The sequence below is a fragment of the Tupaia chinensis genome, unplaced genomic scaffold (assembly GCF_000334495.1).
Source record: "Tupaia chinensis unplaced genomic scaffold, TupChi_1.0 Scaffold147038_1, whole genome shotgun sequence".
NCBI lineage: Eukaryota > Metazoa > Chordata > Mammalia > Scandentia > Tupaiidae > Tupaia > Tupaia belangeri.
In genome coordinates this window covers 1,856,773-1,867,471 of record NW_006206889.1, presented here as the reverse complement: position 1 = coordinate 1,867,471, position 10,699 = coordinate 1,856,773, and the positions used below count along the sequence as shown (strand labels likewise).

The following is a 10,699-nucleotide window of genomic DNA, read 5'->3' as shown; positions in this document are numbered from 1 at the left end:
GGGTGGCAGAGGATGGGGCTGATAGCAGGGATTCCCACTGGCCGAACACAGGTCACCTGGAATATTAAAAAGGGGAGTGACATTGACTGTAAAAATACTGCTTAAGTGAAAATCTGTGAGCCCATAGTGATACCAAAGAAAAGTAAGAGACAGAGGAAGCAAATGTCATTCAGCCCCGGGAGGCAGCACCGGGCGAATTCCTCTCTCTGAAGACTGGCCTTTGAAGGAAGTGATCATCATTTATCCTGCCCTTTGAGGAACGGCTTTCCTTTACGGGAAAATGCCAGCTAATAAATGTGGGAGGGACAGTAGGGAGGCTGAACGGAACGAGGTGCGGACTAGGAATCAGTCACTGCCAGAAAAACCAGACTGGCCCACGAGGTTTGTTGAGAACGAAGGCTTTGGTAGAGGTGACGTCATCCAGGGGACAGCTAGGTTTGCTCCAAAGACTATCTCCCCGAATGTCTCCAGGATGGGTGAGTGTGTGGGGGTGAGTGTGTCTATGTACGCATGCTCGAGGGTGTCTGCACTCAACAGAGAGACAGAGAGAGGAGAGGAGGAAGCACCCACCATGAGAAATGGTCACACCACAATCCCTTCTCCCCCGTCTCCCTCCTTTCAGGATTTTTGGTCTTATATGCACACATGCCTCAAGCTGCCAGGTCAGGAACTCAAACCATGCAGCCAGCCATGTGGGATCTAGCTGCTTTAACCACCAGGCCATGGAGCCAGCCCTGGAATGCAGGACATATTCACATCAGATTACAAAAGAAACCAATTAAAAACAGTTATCAAAATATTAAAGAAGTAATGTGTTAATGCACTTAAGGATAAGATAACACATGTAACTGTAGGCAAGTTAAAGCTGTATTATATTTTCTTTTATTAATTAATTATTTATTTATAATTTTGCTATAAGGCACATGCACTCTACAGAGGGAGACAGAGAGAGAGAGACAAAGACAGTGAGAGATAAAATGAGAAATCAACCACCAGAGGGGATAGCCATGCCACAATCCCTTCTCCTGTAGGGATTTTGGGCATGCACACACACATGTACCCAGTGTGACTCGAACCATGGAATCAGTCATGTGGTATCCAGCTGCCTTAACCTCAGTGCCACCTACTGGCCCTACATTTTTTTTTTTTTTCAAAATATCAGCATGAAGACCATTGCAAAGGTGAATAAGAACATTAAGTTGTCACGTGGTCTCTCCTTGGCTTTTTTCACATTTGATCAACAGACGCCTGGTTGAGAAGCACTGCAGAGCGACGTCAAACCCTGAGCCCTGGCATGGGAAGGAGCAGACTCAGCCTGCCCTCTACTTAGGCAAGCCTCGGCCACAGGCATTTGTCAACAGGAAGCTGATCTCACGGCTCTGCTACGAGTCTAACAAGTGGTACGATGATTTCTGGTGATGTGCAACACTCGGGATTTCTCCAACCTCACTAAGATGATGTGAAGTGCTCTATGATTTCACGTCCCCCCAGAGTCACAGATACCACCGACACTGCTGTGGTTCACTGCCTACACTCACCGTGGGAAAAAGCACGACATTTTGGTTAAACATTAGCAATTATGTCATTTCCCCCCCAGCTTAACATGGCCTGAGAACAACCGCTTTAGACGTAACTTCCTGTTTACAGGCACTGCTAGGAGAAAGGAAAAGAATAAAAGATGCTCCAAGGAATCAACTTGACAAGTCCAAGAACTGGGACCTTCGATTCTGACTCGGTGCCTTTGAACTGCCATGGGAAAGGGTGGTGTTCTACAGCACACACTAGAGAAATGGTGGCTGAGGAGAATGTGAGCCATAACTAGACACTGGTTTGGAAAAGCTCTTCCATACAACATGTTGGTACAAAGATGCTCAGGTGCAGACTGGATGTTGGACTATAACTGAAAATTACTGTAAATTTTCTTAGTGTGATAATGGCACTGCAGCTCTGCAGGAGAATGCCCTTACTTTAGTAGACGTATCAATCATTGTTGAGCCTATGGGCCTCAGATTCAACCTCAGATTCAGGTTCTAAAGTGTGGATGCATGAAAACCCATTCAGGACCAGCAGTTAGCGTAATGGCTATGTTGCTGGACTCTCACGTAGTCGACCACAGTTCGAGTCCCGGACCCGGCGGCTTAAACTCACGTCAGGCGCGTGTGCGTGCATGTCGAAGATCCCAAGAGGAGAATGGAGGAGAAGGAATTGCAACATGGCCATCCTCTCAGGGGGGTGATTTCTCGCTTTCTGTCTCTCTTTCTCTATCTTTCTGGCGAGTGCACATGCCCTATAGCAAAAAAACTCTCAAAAAAAAAAAAAAAAAAAAAAGATCCATTCAGGGGATCTGGGAGATTGGAATTCTTTTCTTTTCTTTTTTCTTTTCTTTTCTTCCCTTTTCTCTTTTTCTCCTTTTTATTTTACTGAGGTCGTGTTCACTCACCAGAAAGAGAAAGAGTGACAGAGGGAAAGGAAGAGGGAGAAAGCACCACCCATGGCATGGTCATGCTGCAATCCTATCTTCTCCATCCCTCTGTCCTGTTGGGCTCTGGGCACACTCATACACACATTGTGTGCTTTTCAAGTCACTGGAGCCCAGATTCAAACCTGTGGTCAGCCATGGGATCTGACGCTCTTGACCACTAGGTCATAGAGCCAGCCCTTGAAACTATTTTCATGACGATATTTGGATGGTCCTTGATTTTTTTTTTTTACATTATTGACATTTGTACTGTACAGAAGTATGCACAGATAGAACTGCTGTTGCCTGAGATTTGGACACGCGCCATGTATGTTGTAACATGGATGGATGTGGAGAACTTTACGTAAGTGAAAGAAATGGAAGAAACCAGACACGGAAGGACAAATGCTGGATGACCTCACTCCTAGGAGATCCTTATTGTAGAACAGTTGAATCTATATGGATAGAAAGTGAGTGGTGGGTGTTAGGGCTTGGAAGGGGGGCAGGGTGTCAGTTTGGGAAGATGGAACGTTCTAGAGATGGATGATAGCATGGGTGTGCAATTTTGTGACTGTGCTTAAAGCCACTGAACTCTTAGAAATGGTTAAGATGGTATATTTTGCTTTCGGTTTTCAGCTCAGAGGAGGCTCAAGAGCAATTTTCTTCAGTCGTCTCAAATCTGGGTTCATTCGACACCAGCTGTCCCCACTATGCCACCCAAGTTGACCCCAATGAGATGAAAGTCACATACCTGAGATGCACCAGTGGTAAAGTTGGTGCCTCTGCCCTGGCCCCCAAGATCGGCCCCCTGGGTCTGTCTCCACAAAAGGTTGGTAATGACATCACCAAGCAACCGGTGACTGGAAGGGTCTGAGGAGTACTGTGAAACTAATCATTCAGGATAGTCAGGCCCAGACTGAAATGGTGCCTTCTGCCTCTGCATTGATCATCACAGCCCTCAAGGAACTGCCAAGAGATAGAAAGAAGCAGGCGAACATTAAACATACTGAACATACCACTTTGATGAGATTACCACCATTGCCCAACAGATGAGACACTGATTTTTGGCCAGAGAACTCTCTGGAACCATTAAAGAGATTCTGGGGACTTCCCAGTCTGTAGGCTGCAATGACAATGGCCACCGCCCTCATGACATCATCAATGGCATCAACAGCGGTGCAGTGGGATGCCCGGCTAGTTAAGAAGTACACAGAAAAGCATCTCAATAAAGAATCATGTGACAGCCAGGGAACCAGCAGTTAGCGTAATGGCTATGTCGCTGGACTCCCACGTAGTCGACCGCGGTTCGTGTCCCGGACCCGGTGGCTTAAAACTCACGCCGGGCGCGTGTGCGTGCGTGCCCAAGATCCCGAGAGGAGAATGGAGGAGAAGGGATTGCGGCGTGACCATCCCCCCTGGGGGGTGATTTTTCGCTTTCTGTCTCTATGTCTCTCTCTCTGTCTGTCTGGCGAGCGCACGCGCCCTACAGTGAAAATCTCTCCAAAAAAAAAAGAATCATGTGACAGCCAGAAGAAAAAAAAGATGGTAAATTTTATGTTATGTCTATTTTTGCTACAATTAAAAAAGGAAAAAGGGGCCAGCAGGTGGAGTGGTAGTTAAGGTGCTGGACAGTCCCACATGGCTGACTACGGTTCAAGTCCCAGACCCGGTGGCTTGCTTTCTCACTTTCTCACTCCCCACCCCTGCCCCCACTGTGTGTCTCTGGTCAAATTAAAATAAGTGAATAAATAAATGTCTATTGTGGCCATGCCACAATCCTCTCTCCTCCATTGTCCTTTTGGGATTTCGGGCATGCATGTGCATGTGCCCAGCTGCCAGGTTCAAGACTCAAACTGCAATCACCCCTATGGGAGTTGAGCACCTTAACCACGGTGCCACCTGCTGACCCAATTGATACTAATTTTGAGTGTCAAAGAACTTTTACATATTAAATGATTCTCTTTTTTTTATGATATTGGGTTATTTTAGATTTTGCCATTGTCAGTATACCACAAAGAATTTTAATATGCCCAAAGGTTTTACCTCAGTAAATTACTCCCTTGGGATTCGTTCTAAAATTGGTGTGGTAATGTGTTCTGTGACTGTCATTTCATTTTTTCTTTAATATTCTTGTATAAAAAAGTTTCAAATTTTAACAGAAAAGTTGAAAGAATTACACAGTTTTTTGTTTGTTTGTTTATTTTTATTTTAAAGAGAGATTTTCTCTATAGGGTGTATGTACTCAACAGAGAGAAATCGAAACAGAAAGAAAGAAATCACCTCCCAGGGAAGATGGCCATGCCATAATCCTTTCCCCTCTATTCTCCTCTTGGGGATTTGGGCACACATGCACACACACTTGGTGTGAGTTATAAGCCGCCGGACTGGGACTCGAACTGCCATCGCCCTTGTGGAAGTACAATAACATAACCATTACACCATCTGCTGGTCCCAAAAGAATTACACAGTAAATCACTCACCATCTTGATTCCCCAGCTGCCATTTCACTATACTTGCTTTACCCTGTATCTACTGGGTCACCCCTCTTCTCTTCCATCCTTAATCTTATTTTACACGTACATATTTCAAAGTAAGTTCCATGTACCTCTCCCCACAAAATATCTCAACATGGCCCAGTCCTGTGGCACAGTGGTTAAGCAGTGTGGCAGAAGTCCAATCCCACCTGGCCAACCAGTTTGAATCACAGCTCCAGGTGGCTTGAAAAACAACAAAGGTGTGTGTATACCCAGAAACTTGACAGGATAAAAGATGGAGGAAAGTGGATTGTGGCGTGACCAAACTCCATTGGTCACTGGAGTCAGAGGGGGGTACATCTTTCTCTCTCTCTCTTTCTGACCTGTGCACAGGCCTTCTAGGCAAAGAAAATATGAACATATGTGGTTTTGTTTGTTTGTTTGTCTACATTTTTGCCATAGGACAGGTGTGCTTGCAGGAGAAAAACAGAGAGAGAGAAAGTGGGAGAGACCAGAAGTGGCGTAATGGTTACATCACTGGACTCCCACATAGTCGAACATGGTTTGAGTCCCAGACCCAATGACTTAAAACTAACACCAGGCATGCATGCATGTGTGCCCAAGATCTGAAGAGGAAAATGGAGGAGAAGGGATGGTGGTATGGCCAGAGGGTAATTTCTCGCTTTCTGTCTCTCTCTGTCTCTCTGGCAAACGCATGTGCCCTATAGAAAACAACTCTTAAAAAAAAAGGAGATGGGGACCAGCAGATGACATCATGATTACATCGCTGAACTCCCACATAGTCAGCCGTGGTCTGAGTCCCATACCTGGAGGCTTAAAACTCATGCCAGAAGCGTGTGCATGCATGCCCAAATTCCTGAGAGGAGAACGGAAGAGACGGAATGGCAGCATGGCCATCCTCCCAAGGGGTGATCTCTCTTTTTCTGTCTCTCTCCAGCTCTCTGGTGAGTGCACATGCCCTATCACAAAACTCTCTCTTAAAAAAAAAAAAAAGAAAAGAAAAGAAAGTGAGTATTAGCCCCATAGCAATCCCTTCTCCATTTTCCTCTCAGGATTCTGGGCACACATGCTTGTGTCTGGTGTATTTTTCAAGCCACCAGGCCTGAGACATCAACCGTAGAGTTAGCCATGTTGGACCCAGTGCCTTACTCACCGCACCACCTGCTGGCCCATTAACATGCCTATTGTTAGTTACAGCTTAAGTTCAACATTCACTTGTATGTATTTTAAAGTGAAAACTTACACAGGGGCCAGAGGTGGTCTGGAGGTTAAGATGACTGGATCCCACATGGCTAACTGCTCAGTTCGAGTCCCAGACCTGGTAGCTTGAAAAACATGCTGGGCACATGGGCATGCATGCCCAAAATCCCGAGAGGAAAATGGAGGAGAAGGGATTGTGGTGTGGCTGTCTTCTCTGAAGGATTATTTCTCACTTTCTCTCTTTCTCTCTGTCTCTCCAAAGAGTGCATGTTTTCCATAGCAAAAAAAAAAAAAAACAGAAACCCTAACAGAGCAATTGTGAGGTTATAGAGTAGTTTCAATTTAATGAGAAACTACGAAGTTCTTCCTACCATTATACACACCAGCCATTAGTACACAGGAGTCCGCCTTTTCCACACCATCAGTTTAATTTTAGCCATCCTACTGAGTGTTGGGGAAGTAGCACATTGTGGGGTTAAGTTCTTGACATCTAATGACATTAAACATGTTCTCATGTGCTTCTGGCTACTTGTACCATTGTCTTTTGTGAAGTATTTGTTCAAATTGTTTGCCCATTTATTTGTTGTCTTGTTTGTCTTTTTCTTGTTGAATTGTGATATTATGACATATATTTGAAATGTATATATTACACTTTTTTTAGAGGTTTTTCCTTAGGGCGTAAGTGCTCGACAGAGACAGTGAGAAAGTAAGCAGTCCCCTCCCAGATGGGATGGCCACTCCTCAATCTCTTTTCCATTCTCCTCCTGGGATCTTGTACATATCCACACATGTGCCTGGTGTGATTTTCAAGCCACCAGGTCCAAGACTCAAACTACAGTCAGTCATGTGGGAGTCCAGCAACATAACCACTATGCCATCTGCTGGCCCCCTTACAATTCTCTTTTTTTGGAACAATAAACACCTTTAAGACAGAGTGAAGATAGGAAGGTTTATTTGCCTTTCTGGGCTTTGATTTTCCTCAGGTAGAACTCCAGCCCCTTGCCCTCTAGCACACAGCCATTGCATGACCGCACTGGCCTGGTCTGGATGCAGTGCATGCAAGCAGCTTGCCCTGCTGAAACTGCTCCTCCAGGAGACTGCTGATTTTGGCATTCTTTTTCCTTTTATCGTATTTCTTCTGAATTGTTTTTGATTGCTTTTTATTTAAAATCTCTTCCTCCTCAGGAGTCAGCTTGGCCCCCTTCTTGTGGCCCAGGGGCAGTGCATAGAGGGACTCGTACCACTGTCAGTGCGGTGTGCTGCCAATGAGCACGATGCAGTTCTTCACCAGGGGTTTGGTGCGAACTAGCTCGTTATTGGATGCGTTGTAGACCACATTGAAGGTCCTTGTTTTGTGTGTACAACACTTTGAGCCCCAAGAAAAGTTCCCCACGTCCTGCCTCAGGGCACGGTATTTCTTGTTACCTCCCACACACAGACTGTGTATGCAATGGTGGCCAACCTGCAGCAGGGCATCCCAGCTCATACTTCCGCTTCTTATGGTAGGGCTTTCCATTGCCCCCGGTCTTGCAGTGCTTGTGCCAGTTGTCCCAAGAGATACCCATTGCTTGGCACCAACCAAAAACAGTCGAAACAATTCAATTTTTTAAAATAGGTATATGAACTGAAAGAAGAGACAACTCTTCAAAGAAGACATACAAATGGCCAAAAAGCATATGAAAAAATTCTCAACATCTCTTACCACAAGGGAAATGCAAATCAAAACCACAATGAAATATCACTTAACCCAGTAACAATGGGTAAGATTAAAAACAAGTCCTGGCAAAGCTGTGGTGAAAAGGGAACGCTCCTATCACCAACAATGTATAGCCACTGTGGAAAACAATATGGAGGCTCCTCGAAGACCTACAAATAGAACTACCATGTAATTCAGTAATTCCACTCCTGGGTATTTACCCAAAGGTTAGGAAAAGAGTCAGACACTTGCACATCTATATTTATTGCAACATTATTCACAATTGCTAAGACATGGAATCCATCTAAATGCCCAAGAACTGATGACTGGATGGAAAAAATCTGGCATATATACACTATGGAGAATACTACTCAATCATAAAAAAAAGAGACCCTGTCATTTGATACAAAGAGGATATAGATTTAATGCTAAGTGAAGCAAGTCAGACTATGAATGTCAAACATTGTATGTCCCCACTCAATATATACCAAATGCCTATCCTCTATGGCAGAAATTGAAAATTCAAAGATAGAATAGCAAGAAGGGCAAGCACAGATACCAGAGACTGTACAGGATGGGGTGTAGAGAGTGGAGGGAAGGGCTAAGAAAAAAATCGAAAAGACACAAGAATGTAAAGTTGTCTGTTGGAAATTATATATATGGTAATGTGTTTGACTTGATTGGCATGCACTACATGCATGCTATGAAAAACCATATTATATGTTGTAAAGATGTAGGTTGATTAAATATAAATTTAAAAATAAATAAAAGTAATTTTTAAAAGAGTAATTTTTTTCCCCAAAGTCATTGGTTTTAGAAGAACACAGGTGCACCACTGGTTGTCATAGGTGCATCCCATTTTCTGGCAAGTAGCTATTTTTTTCTGTCAAGAAGTGCAGATCCTAACACCCCACCAAAGCAGAGCAACCAACCTTCCCAGAGATCACATGTTTCGGGTTGCAAGGTCTGTCTGAACTCTGGAGCAACTCAAGAGAGCTTCACTGAGGCCCAGGTGGTAAAAGCAAATTACTTTTCTGGTTTTCAAGTGTTTCTTTGGCTGAAGAAATTTAACAAGGTGAGCAGACATGTGTAGCTCAGAAACACGGCTTATGAAAAACAAACAATTAAAAATAAATTTATCTCAGGATCCCAAGAATTGCTCAGCATTGGGTTCATCCTGAAAGTGTGAGACTGGCAGGGGCCACTCTACCTTTGGCCAGTTATGGTGGTGGACCAAATAAGGACCTCCCCAAATGCATTTATGTAGTAATCCCTATAAGAGAAACAGAATAAGGACCCCCCCCCCAAGGTCCACATACTAGTGCAAAACCCGTGGATGTGTGACCTGCCATGGCAAAGGGACTTTGTGGGTAGGGTTAAATTAAGGATCTTGAGATGAAAGCATGCTGGAATGTCTGGATGGGTCCCAAAAGCAAGCACAGTGTCCTTCAAAGGGAAGAAAGAGGCTTGGAGTCTGAGAAGAGGATGTGATGACAGAGGCAGAGGACAGAGAGATTGTGCTGCTGCTTTGAAGGTGGAGGAAGGGCCGTAAGCCAAGGCACATGGGTGACCTCTAGGAACTGGGAAAGGCAGGAAATGATTCTCCCCAGAGGGAAGACAGTCTCACCAAAACTTTGATTTCAGGACGTGGACTCCCACAGCTGAACATTTCAAGCCTCTAGGTTCATTGTAGAAATCACTCCCCGGGGGGGATGGTCACGCCGCAATCCCTTCTCCTCCATTCTCCTCTCGGGATCTTGGGCACGCATGCACATGCGCCCGGCATGAGTTTAAGCCACCAGGTCCAGGACTCATTCGTGGCAGGTACAGGAAACCCATGCAGTTGCTTTTTGCTCTCGTCTGTTTGTCAAAGACCCTCACAAAAATGTCTCAATGGAAAAAATATCACCACTTACTTAAAACGAGCCACACATTAATAAGTAATTTTGAAAATAAATCAACCAGCTTCCCAGAAGGTCCTGCCCAGAGTGTTGTCCGGGGACAGGGTGTGCTTCTGCAGGACTGAGGACAGCACCTCAAGGAGTGCTCTCTGCAAACCCAGAGAAAAGGAGGATAGGAAAATTGCGCCAGACAAAATGCTAAAATAACTTTTTATTTTTACTTGCCAGAGTGTGCATGGGATTGCCAGAGAGAGACAGAGAAAGCACCCTTCTGTGGAGTGCGGTCCTGTGCAACCCCTTCTCTTCCCATTCTTTTATCCTGTCAGCGTTTCAGGCACCCTAGCACACATACCTGGCATGTTTTTTCAAGCCACCAGGGCCAGGCTTGAACTGCAGTCAGCCCTCTGGGATCAAGCTCCCTTAACCACTAACTAGGCCGTGAGGCTGGTCCAGTAGTAACTCTTACAGGAAAACAGATTTTATTACATAAATGTAAGAGGATATGGGCACTTTTGTGCTAAGAAGTCACCCATTAGTTCACTCTCAACCTCTGAGCCTCTTGCCTCCTTTCAAAGGGCCCTGTGCTTGCACTTGGGACCTGCCCAGACAATTCAGTGTGAGTGGCACAGAGCCTGCACCGCTTTTGGTGGGGACAGTAGAGATGACAGTCTCCCATGTGCATCCCGGTTGACACCGTCTGCCTTCCCCTCAGAAGAGGAGAGGATGAAGCAGGTTTCCTGATGTCCTCTGCTGGGTCTGAGTCGGCTCCTAGCAACATGGGCCTGTTTGCCAGAGCTTCTGCTCAGGGTGCCCTGCCCATCCCTCGGTGGTCCTGCAAACTAAGTCAGACACCTACTGTGTACGTGTGTCACCCCCACTCTGTCAGCTCGGCCATTTACAGGAGACTAAAAGGTGGGTCCTTGTGCTGACACCTTGATACCATTCCTGC

General features: G+C 45.3%; 2 pseudogenes; one reads left to right on the top strand and one right to left on the bottom strand.

The window, feature by feature from the left end:
- Nucleotides 1-280: 280 nt before the first annotated feature.
- Nucleotides 281-3,660, top strand: LOC106733998 (60S ribosomal protein L12 pseudogene; annotated as a pseudogene).
- A 3,443-nt stretch (nucleotides 3,661-7,103) lies between these two features.
- LOC102479471 (40S ribosomal protein S8 pseudogene) lies at nucleotides 7,104-7,718 on the bottom strand (annotated as a pseudogene).
- Between the last annotated feature and the right edge of the window lie 2,981 nt (nucleotides 7,719-10,699).